The sequence below is a fragment of the Lathyrus oleraceus genome, chromosome 4 (genome assembly GCF_024323335.1).
Source record: "Lathyrus oleraceus cultivar Zhongwan6 chromosome 4, CAAS_Psat_ZW6_1.0, whole genome shotgun sequence".
NCBI classification, from domain to species: Eukaryota; Viridiplantae; Streptophyta; class Magnoliopsida; order Fabales; family Fabaceae; genus Lathyrus; species Lathyrus oleraceus.
Window position 1 is genome coordinate 133,505,248 of NC_066582.1, and position 10,413 is coordinate 133,515,660.

Genomic DNA, 10,413 nt, shown 5'->3' on the forward strand with positions numbered 1-10,413 from the left:
TCAGATCGCTTCCAAATAAGTTTGACATGAAAGTCATTACTATAGAAGAAGTCTAGGACATCAGTTCGATCAAAGTGGATGAACTTATCGGTTGAATATTAACTTTTGAAATAGATATCAATGATAAAACTTAAAAGAAGAGCAAAGGTGTTGCTTTCAAGATTGATGTAAAAGATGACAAGGGAAAATAGATAGATATATGAGGAGTCTTGGTTTTGACTACAGTTCTATGAATGAAGAAGAGAATAAGTATATTCCTCCTTAGCAGAAAACTGAGTTTCAAATGTCATACAACATATCAAAGCAACCTGCTCGGGTTTATTACCATCGCAGAAGTCCTTTCCTGAAACCATTTTAGAGATGTCACTACTGTGGAAAATTTGGGCACATTCGACCTTACTGCTACAAATTGCATGGGTGACCCTTATATCCCCATAGACAGAAATTAACCAAGAAGACACCAAGAGAAGATCATGCCCAACAAGTCTGGAAGGTCAAAGAGGTAGCTACAAGTCATATTACACACACCTCACTAAGAGCATCCTCGTGAAGACTGGTATTTTGACAGTGGATGTTCCGGACATGTGACAGGAGGGAAGAACTATCTAAAGGAGGTAAAGTATACACTAACAAATATGTTTTGTGGAATGCAAAACTTGAGATTAACCATATTCATATTATGTATTCTCATAGTGGTGAACACAATTAGAAGTGTTATGGAACTTCATATGGCATTATCTATTAGGTCATTATCTACCCAATCAAGATAGGGCCTTCGTGTAAGTTGTTACATAAACCCAATTTATTAGTTAAAAAATAATTTAAAAAATTAAATATTAGCAATTTAGTTTCTAATATACATCATTCGCCTCGAAATGATCAACTATCGCCAATATCCCACAGCAAAATGATGGGTGTTTTTTCATATTTCATCACATATGCATACCACCTAAAAAACAGTTAGTTATTAGAATATTTATCTAACAAGCGTATTTATATATCTAATAAGTTTAAAACTTACTTAATCGTGTATGGAAGATAGGATGGATTGTTATTAATCGGTGTTAGCCTTGTTATTCATAATCATCCTCAAGCTTGTAGCAAAACGCCACACTCCAAAAATATTGGAAACTAAAACCATTTGTTCAACAATACATTCATAAATCATGTCTCATACCCAAAAATATATAGTTAATTCCCATCACATGATTTTGAGATTAGCTTTCAAGATACCAAATTTGTTTGTTTCACCATAAATAAAAAAATCCAATTTTAAACACCTAAAAGATAGAATAGAGTTAAATCTTCAATATGGAACTATCGCACATATTATTTATCTCAATTCAGTGTATTTTGAAAAAAAAACTTGTAAAATTTATACAACTAAAAGTCTGAGACGACAAAGATGTTGAAACGATGTTTGTAAATCATGAATATTTTGGATTTGATTATATTGATTTATATATAAGATTTGATCATTGTCAACAATTATTTCCCCTGCATTATGTTCTTCCTTTAACCAATTGTTAAGGCACGACTTTACTCTATTGAAATCTCAATGGACCTCAAACTCGATCTTCATAGGAAGTTTGTTCCTCGTAAAAAAGAAGGTTCCAATAACATCCATGTTGGAAAAATTGAACAAAGACTTGGAGAAGAAAAAGGGATGACGTGCGAGGAAATATATCACAAGACATCCCTATTTATTTATATAAGATACGCCACGTGGATCCGCCAATATAATTTGTGGACCTGTCAATTGGACCGCAAATCTGTACTTAAATAATAAAAAATATAACCACCATTTATAGTAGCAGATATGTACTTTATTGTAAAATATTATTTAATTTACACTAATTTAAAATTATATTTAACTTAAAATAAATTAATATAATAAATATAAAAAGTGGAAAATAAAATATTATATTAAAAAAAATTCAAATTTATTTATTTATTTATGAAACTAAAATATATATTATTTATTATTATGAAAATAATATTACTATTTATTACTATGCATATAGTATATTTATTTAAATAAAAAATAAAATAAAATAAATTTAGGAATGTCTGCTATATGATTTGACTGCTTATTGGAAAAGAGTCTGCTATATATTCTTTTATCGGGCTTATTAAAAAAAATTAAAATAGTAATATTCCTAGGGGGAATTTCTTAGTGCCCCTTATATATTACTTATGTACCATGCGAAAATATTAAAATGTTTCTAGATTTCGGATATGCATCTTCAGACGTATTCAATACACACATAACATAGGTCATTCTGAGTGACGCTCTACTAATTAGATTTTTTTAAACCGGGGATGCATCTCCAAATTTGTTCGTAGATACATTTTCGTAACATATGCACAGTAGTTTCAGAGGCAAAAACTAATTTGACAAAATAAAATTAACATTGATAACATTAAATAAGTATGACATAGATGATTTCAACATAAAATGCAACATCACACTTTAATATTCAGGTGGACGCTTCAACATCTTCACAACATCTTCACAATATCTTCGAGCTTCACAATTTTTCAATTATCTCTATAAGGTAGGAGATTATGGACTTCATATTTCAGATCTGCAAGATAGGTGTGCTCGTTGAGCTTAAACTTCCGCCTGAGTGTCGCGCTGGAGAATGAGACATTTGTAATATATCATATGATGTTTATTTGTGGCATTTAAGACATCTTCAGTTTGTGTGAAATAAAAAACAAGAGCATCTTAATTTATTGAAGTTGTATACAAATGTGGACCTCACAAAATCTAACATTCTTCTAGAGGTATATCTCTGGTTCCGCATCCTATTATCTTGTTCCGGAGATACATCTCTAGAACCTCTCCTGAACAGACAACCACATATGAAGTATCTTTTCACGTAAGTCATGGTTATTTTTTCATACAAGTCATGGTTATGTAAATCACATATGACATTAAATCTCCATTTATTGTTTGCAAACATATAACCACGCAACTTAAAGGGACACTCACATTTACTTGAACTGGTGTCGTCTTGTTTAAAATTCCGGAGAGGATGTATATATTTTCTGCTTCTTTCGCACGCCATTGTCACAAAAGCACATATTCTATCCGAATCATTATCAGGTCTTCCGATAACCACATTAAATCCTAGTTTGGAGGCCTCCGTACGAATCCATTGAAGCATGTGATCACGACATTCGAACTCTTGCTCGTTTTTAAATTAGTTGTCAACATCTCCCGCCTTCACAATAACACATTTGACATTCGGAGACACAACTTGTTTGAGGAAAACATCGGGTGCACCATATCTAATGAAAATAATTATCATATAATAGTAAATAAGTTCTAATTCTGTAAACATAGTTGAAAATATGCACACATACAGATACCGAAAATGCATTTTGAGTAAGTTCATACTCGTTGTAGAAATGTATCTCTGGAATAAACGATAGTTTTTTAGACAGAAAACAAGATTAATGTGAGCAATGAGACATGAAATAAATGATATTTACTTAAAATTCCTTCTTTTGCTCCCTTTGATGTGATGAAACACAAGATTGAAGATTTTGAGTAAAAATGTGGATTGAGAATGAAAGGATTTTTGGTGAGGATTTTGAGTGGAAAATAAGTATGGTTGTATGGTCATGCAGCTCACTGTTTTATCAAATTATTTCGGAGATGCATCTCCGAAAATATCTGACATGGAAAGGTGACAACAAATTTCAAAATCCCGACTCAAACTTTCGAAGATGCATCTCTGGAATGTCCACTGAACTGATCAACTATCATTATATTCGTTGAAAATACATGAAGATGCATATTTTTTTTAATATTTATCTAATGTGACATTCATTTGATTTGGTACATGGTGCATCCGAAGATGTATCTTCGGAACTCTATGAATAATTTCGATTTTGCATAAGATATTTTTTCACCCTATATGATACTATAAGAAATTCTCTTAAAGGGTAATAGTTTAAAATTATTAGAATGATTTTAGTTGGATCATATAGTAATACTTTTAAACTAAATTGATTTTTGTTGGATCATATAGTAATACTAAATTGATTTTTGTTGGATCATATAGTAATGTTATGATGGTTTTAAAAGAATAATACTAGAAAGGGTGATAGTTTGAAGTTTTAATTGAAAAAAATAGTAAAATGATGTAAAATTCTAATAAATCATCATAAAGATAAAGATGCAGTATAATTGAAATATATGCATAAGCATACTCCCTACCGTCACAATTATTAATAAATTTAACTTTTTTTTCATTGTGAAATAAGATACACTGAAATTGTATTTCTGAAATTATTATTTTTAAAAATAATATTTATATTTTGTGTTTGGTGAAAATTTAGTTTTTTAAGAACATTTATGAAATTTATTTAATTTAAAAAATAAAAATAATAATAAATATGAATAGTAGTGAGAAGTTATAGATATTGATTTTATTTTCATATGAAATGTTGAATTCTTAATCTTAAAGCATGAAAATAATTATGGAAAAATCATATGTAAATATTCATGTGAATAAAATATATCCAAAAATAATTTTACAAACATGAAACAAATATGAGATTGTTGTGATATCACATTCTCGGAAATATAATTTTATCACACCACTAATCTCTATGTAAAAAGATACTTCAATTTTTAGAAGAATTAAAACAATAAAATCAATTATTGAATGAATAAAAATATAGCACAAGTCAAACACTAATTAAACACTAGGGAATTAAAATAGGGTCAATACTCGGTACTCTTCGAATTTAATTTGATAAACTCATCCAATCAAACATTGTTATTCAATACCAGATTTTTTTATTTTATTTTACTCTAAAATAAATTAAATTTTTTAATTAATTCATTAAAAGTATTGGTACTCAACTAAAACTGATAAGTACTAAAGAATTTATCTTGAATGTTAGAAACTACTTAGTTAAAAGACAATAGATGGATTATTGTATCTCAACCAAACTTCATATTTTGTGTTTTGGTTCTCTTCTACCCAAACATGATCTTGCAAGAGAGGTCGTTATATATACAGGATATACAATCGTGAATTATACTAACTTGAAACATTACTTTGCCACTTCGCTCAACACCCAAAAGTAGAGACCATATATACCAACTCCATATAAAAATATATCTATTAGAGTATACTAGCATAAGCATAAAATAACTCTGCCTTATGAATATAAAATGAGTTGCAAAATAGATTTAAATAAAGTTGTTAGAATGTGTAGAAGTTAGTTATACATTGTTGAGTTGGCACTGAGTTGATTATGCTAAGTGTTCACTCACTAGTTGCTTATAAATAAGGAACACAATCTCTCTTTCTAATAAATGAACAATTATCAATATCAGAAACTCTATTTCTCTCTTTCAATGATGAAGTATTCTTTAATTTTTTTCCTTTTTTTTATCATGGTATCTAGAGCCTTCTGATCCATGACTTCTCCCGAAACTTCACAATCATCACCTTCAAAGAATGAAAGCTCTTCGTGCAACATTGAGAAATCAATTTCTAGAAATTCCTTGAAGAACATGTCAAAACATTCACAACAAATTACCATCAAGCTTGATGGTTCCAACTTCCTCTCATGGAAACAGCAAGTTGAATGTATCATTCGCATCTATAAGTTGCATCGTCATCTCACGAATCCTGATATACCTCTGCGCTATCTCTCGATTGACGATTGTGCCTTCGATGTGAAAAATCCGACGTATCTTGCATGGCAACAGGAAGATCTGCTCCTCTTCACATGGTTGTTGACGACGCTCTCGAATTCTCTTCTTCCATGTGTGGTGAAATGTGTTTGCGCACATGAAGTATGGTCTGTGATCGATCAATTTCAACGCGCTCAAGTATATGCGAAATCTCAGCAACTTCGTTATGAGTTACGAGACATTGAGAAAGGCGGTCACATGATTGCTAATATCTTAGACGATTTCAACAAATTGTATATATTTTGGAATCTATAGGTGATCCAGTTTCACATCGTGATCAATTAGAAATGATTATGGATGGTCTTCCTAATGAATATCAAGGTCTTGCTTCGATTATTCAGTATCGTGATGAACTGTGTGCCCTGATTGTTGCTGAAATTATGCTTCTATCTCATGAAGCTAGACTTGAACGAGTATCTTGAACACTTATGCAAGAGCCTCTTTTTGTTAACCTCACTCAAGGTACCACTACACCTGATTCTACTCTGACTAACAATCTGCTTGCACCTCAAGACGCTCAGGCCCAAATGCCTTCTCATGAGTTTGTTTCCTCATTTGCTGGAACTCGTGGCGGTTTTAGAGGTGGCAGATCGAGTGGCTTTCGTGGTGGTTGTAGAAATGGTGCCAGAACACGTGTCCAATGCCAAATTTGCTCTAAATTTGGACATGATGCTAAAGTGTTTTATCACCGCCTCTCAACCATACCTCAACAGTCATATCAGTGGAGGAACTCTGCACCTTATCCTCCATCTCAACACCAATTTATGTCTTCTTAGGTGCAGGTTCCGCCTTCTGTCACCTTTAATAATCAGTGGTTGGCTCCTGCAGCTCTGACTTGGAGAGCACCGCCAACTGGATTTTCCTCTAGGCCAGTCAATCAACCTTATCCTTCATACTCTCATAAGCAACCTCAAGTCTACCTAACTGGGACAGAGTCCACCAACATTCCTTTCTCATCTCCAGATTCTGGAGCAACTCATCATGTCACCAATACTGCATAGAAATTTTTGGATAATATTTCTACATCTGGCTCAGATCAAGTGGTACTTGGAAATGGCCAAGGTTTGTCCATCACATTTATAGAATCTACCTCTTTTCACTCCACGTGCAATCCACTTGTCAAACTTAATTTGAAACAATTTGCTCTTGGTCCCTAAAATTACCAAGAACCTCATCTTAGTTAGCCAATTTGCCAAAGATAATCATGTATACTTTGAGTTTCACCCTGATGTTTGTATTGTCAAATTACATGGTTTTTCTAAAGTGTTGCTCCAAGGTGCTCTTGGCAAAAATGTCTTATACTCATTTGGATCTTTACAAGTTATTCCTCTTAGTTCCAATAAGCATTATTCACCTAAAGTGCACACACTCACTAGTCTCACACCACACATCCTAGCTTCTACTTCTAATGCAAATAAATCAACTTCTAGTTTGGGACCTTCTTTGTATACACAATGGCACAATAGATTGGGACATCCTCGTTATGAAGCTCTCAAATATGTGCTCACAAGTTGTAATATTCATATTCCATCTAAATTAATATTTGACTTTTGTGTTGCATGTTGTCTTGGCAAAGTACATAGATTACCATTTTTTCCTTCTAATGCAATATACATGGCTCCCTTTGATCTTATATTTGTTGATGTGTGGGGACTAGCACCTATGGTTTCCTCATCTGGGTTTAAGTATATGCTCACTTGTGTGGATGTTTTTACTAAATATACTTGGGTTTTTCTGCTCAAGCAAAAGTCAGAAGTGTATTCAGTCTTTGCAACATTTGTTCTCACCCTTAATACTCAGTTTAACAGCAAGGTTAAAGTTGTTCAAACTGATGGATATGGTGACTTTCAACATCTCACTGCTTTTCTTGCTCAACAAGGTATAGTCCATAGAATGACATGCCCTCACACTCACCATCAAAATGGTTCAGTGGAGAGAAAACATAGACATGTAGTAGAGACTGGTCTTACCTTGTTAGCTCAAGCCTCTATTCCTTTAAAGTTTTGGGATCATGCATTTTAAGTTGTTGTTTATCTTATTAATAGGATGCCTATTGCAGTCTTGCACATGCACTCTCCATTATTTGCTCTTTATCATCAGGCTCCTGACCACAAGTTCCTCAAAACTTTTGGTTGTGCATGTTATCCTCATCTTAGGCCCTACAACCATCATAAGTTTATCTATCATTTAACGCAGTATGTCTTTTTAGGCTATCCTTGCACTCTCCACTATTTGCTCTTTATCATCAGGCTCCTGACCACAAGTTCCTCAAAACTTTTGGTTGTGCATGTTATCCTCATCTTAGGCCCTACAATCATCATAAGTTTATCTATTTATCTATCATTTAACGCAGTATGTCTTTTTAGGCTATCCTTCTAACCACAAAGGCTATAAATGTTTGGCTAGTGATGGCAGATTTTTTATCTGTAAGGATTTTAATGAGGTCAAATTCCCTTATACATCCTTCCTCATCAACTTCCACTACTATTTCAATCCCTTTATCTTTCTCTACCTTAGCCACACCCTTAAATCCTACTTCACCAATGGACCCTAGTACCTCACCTAATTCTACTTCTCCTTATCCTTCTTCAATAACACTTACTCCCTTCATTTCCTCATCCCATCAGTCCTCGGGTTCCAATAATTCTCATTCACCTAATCTTTTCCAACCTTTGATTCCCTCTGCCTCAGTAAGTCCTGATAACCACACATCTCAGTTTGTCTCTCAGACTGAGTAAGCTCATTCCAACATGAGCTCATCATTGTCTTCCTATTCTTCTTCATTACCTTCTACTACCCCTCGTCCTCTCCCAATAATTCATCCCTATAAAACTCATTCTATGACCACCAAAGTTAAAGATGGCATTGTTTTACCCTGCCTTCATCCCACTCTTCTTCTGACTGAGCTTGAGCCCACTTCTTATAAACCGACTCTCAAATATTTCAACGGGCTTCAAACAATGAAAATTGAGTATGAAGCCTTGCTTAATAATAGGACTTGTAGTTTTACCCTTTTGCCTCCCAATTAAAGAGTTATAGGTTTCAAATGGGTGTTCAGGATCAAGCAAAATCCTGATGGGTCTATTCAAAAATACAAAGCTAGACTGGTAGCTAAAGGTTACCATCAAGTTCAAGTGTTTAACTTTCAAGAAACCTTTTCTCCAATTGTGAAACTTGTCACTGTCAGAGTCATTATCCTTGGCTGTTTCTAACCAGTGGCACGTTTCACAACTTGATGTGAAGAATGCCTTCTTGAATGGTCATCTTGAAGAAAAGGTTTACATGCAACAACCCTCGGGGTTGTTGACACTAATTCCTCTCTTGTATGCAAGTTGCACAAGGCTATCTATGGCCTCAAAAAGGCACATAGGGCTTGGTTTGAGAAACTTACCCCCACACTTCATCAGTTTGACTTTCAAACTAGCAAAGTGATCCCTCTCTTTTTACACTCACAAAACCCTCTTACATCATCTTCATGTTGGTCTATGTTGATGATATCATAGTTAGTGGAAATTCCAAAAGTCAAATCTAGCATCTTGTTTCTCAACTCTATGATCAGTTCTCACTCAAGCAACTAGGTAATCTTGATTACTTCCTTGGCATATAAGCCTCTCGTCATTACAATGACAGCTTATTTTTGTCTCAGACTAAATACATCAAAGACCTTTTGGCTAAAACCAATATGAATGAGGTTGAGAGTCTTCCCACACCTATGGTCTCTAACTTTAAACCCACAAAATGGGCTCTGACTATCTAGAGGATCCTTCATACTACATGTCTGTTGTGGGAGTTCTTCAGTATGATACCATCACAAGACCTAAAATCAACTTTTCTATTAACTAAGTTTGTCAATTTCTTTCTACGCCTCTGGAAAGCCATTGGATTATTGTCAAACAAATCCTCATATATCTTAAGGGTACTCTTCATCATGGTGTACTCCTCACTCTTGCCAACCCTCACAAACCTCTTCCTATCACTACCTTTTGTGATGCAGATTAGGGCTCAGACCCTGATGATAGGAAGTTTACATCTGACTCTTATGTGTATTTGGGTCCTAACTTAGTTTCTTGGTGGTTTAAGAAACAAACCCTAGTGGCCAAGTGAAGTACTAAATCAGAGTACAGGAGTATGATTGATACAGCAACAGAAGTACTATGGCTTCAATCTCTCCTTGCAGAGCTCCAAGTGGTGACCTTTACTGTATTGTGATAATCAAAGCATTGTCACCCTCTCTTACAACCATGTTTTGCATGCCAAAACTAAGCACATGGAGTTGGACGTCTTTCTTAAAGAGAAAGTCGTCAACAAGACTCTTCTAGTCAAATATGTTCCAACCACCCATCAATATGACAATCTTCTGCATGCCAAAACTAAGCACATGGATTTGGACGTCTTTCTTAAAGAGAAAGTCGTCAACAAGACTCTTGTCAAGTATGTTCCAACCACCCATCAATATGACAATCTTCTCACAAAACCCTTATCTTTTTTAAGGTTTCTTGCTTGAAGAGATCAGCTAAGGTTGTGGACAAGTCAACATTGACTTCAGAAGTTGCTTTCAGAATCTGTATTCAAAAGAGACTGAAATTGTATTCACAAGTTGCTTTCAAAAGCTGCAAACTTTCAGAAATAGCCTAGACTCTCACCATTTAAGGGGAAGATATTAGAGTATACTAGCATAGCATATGAAT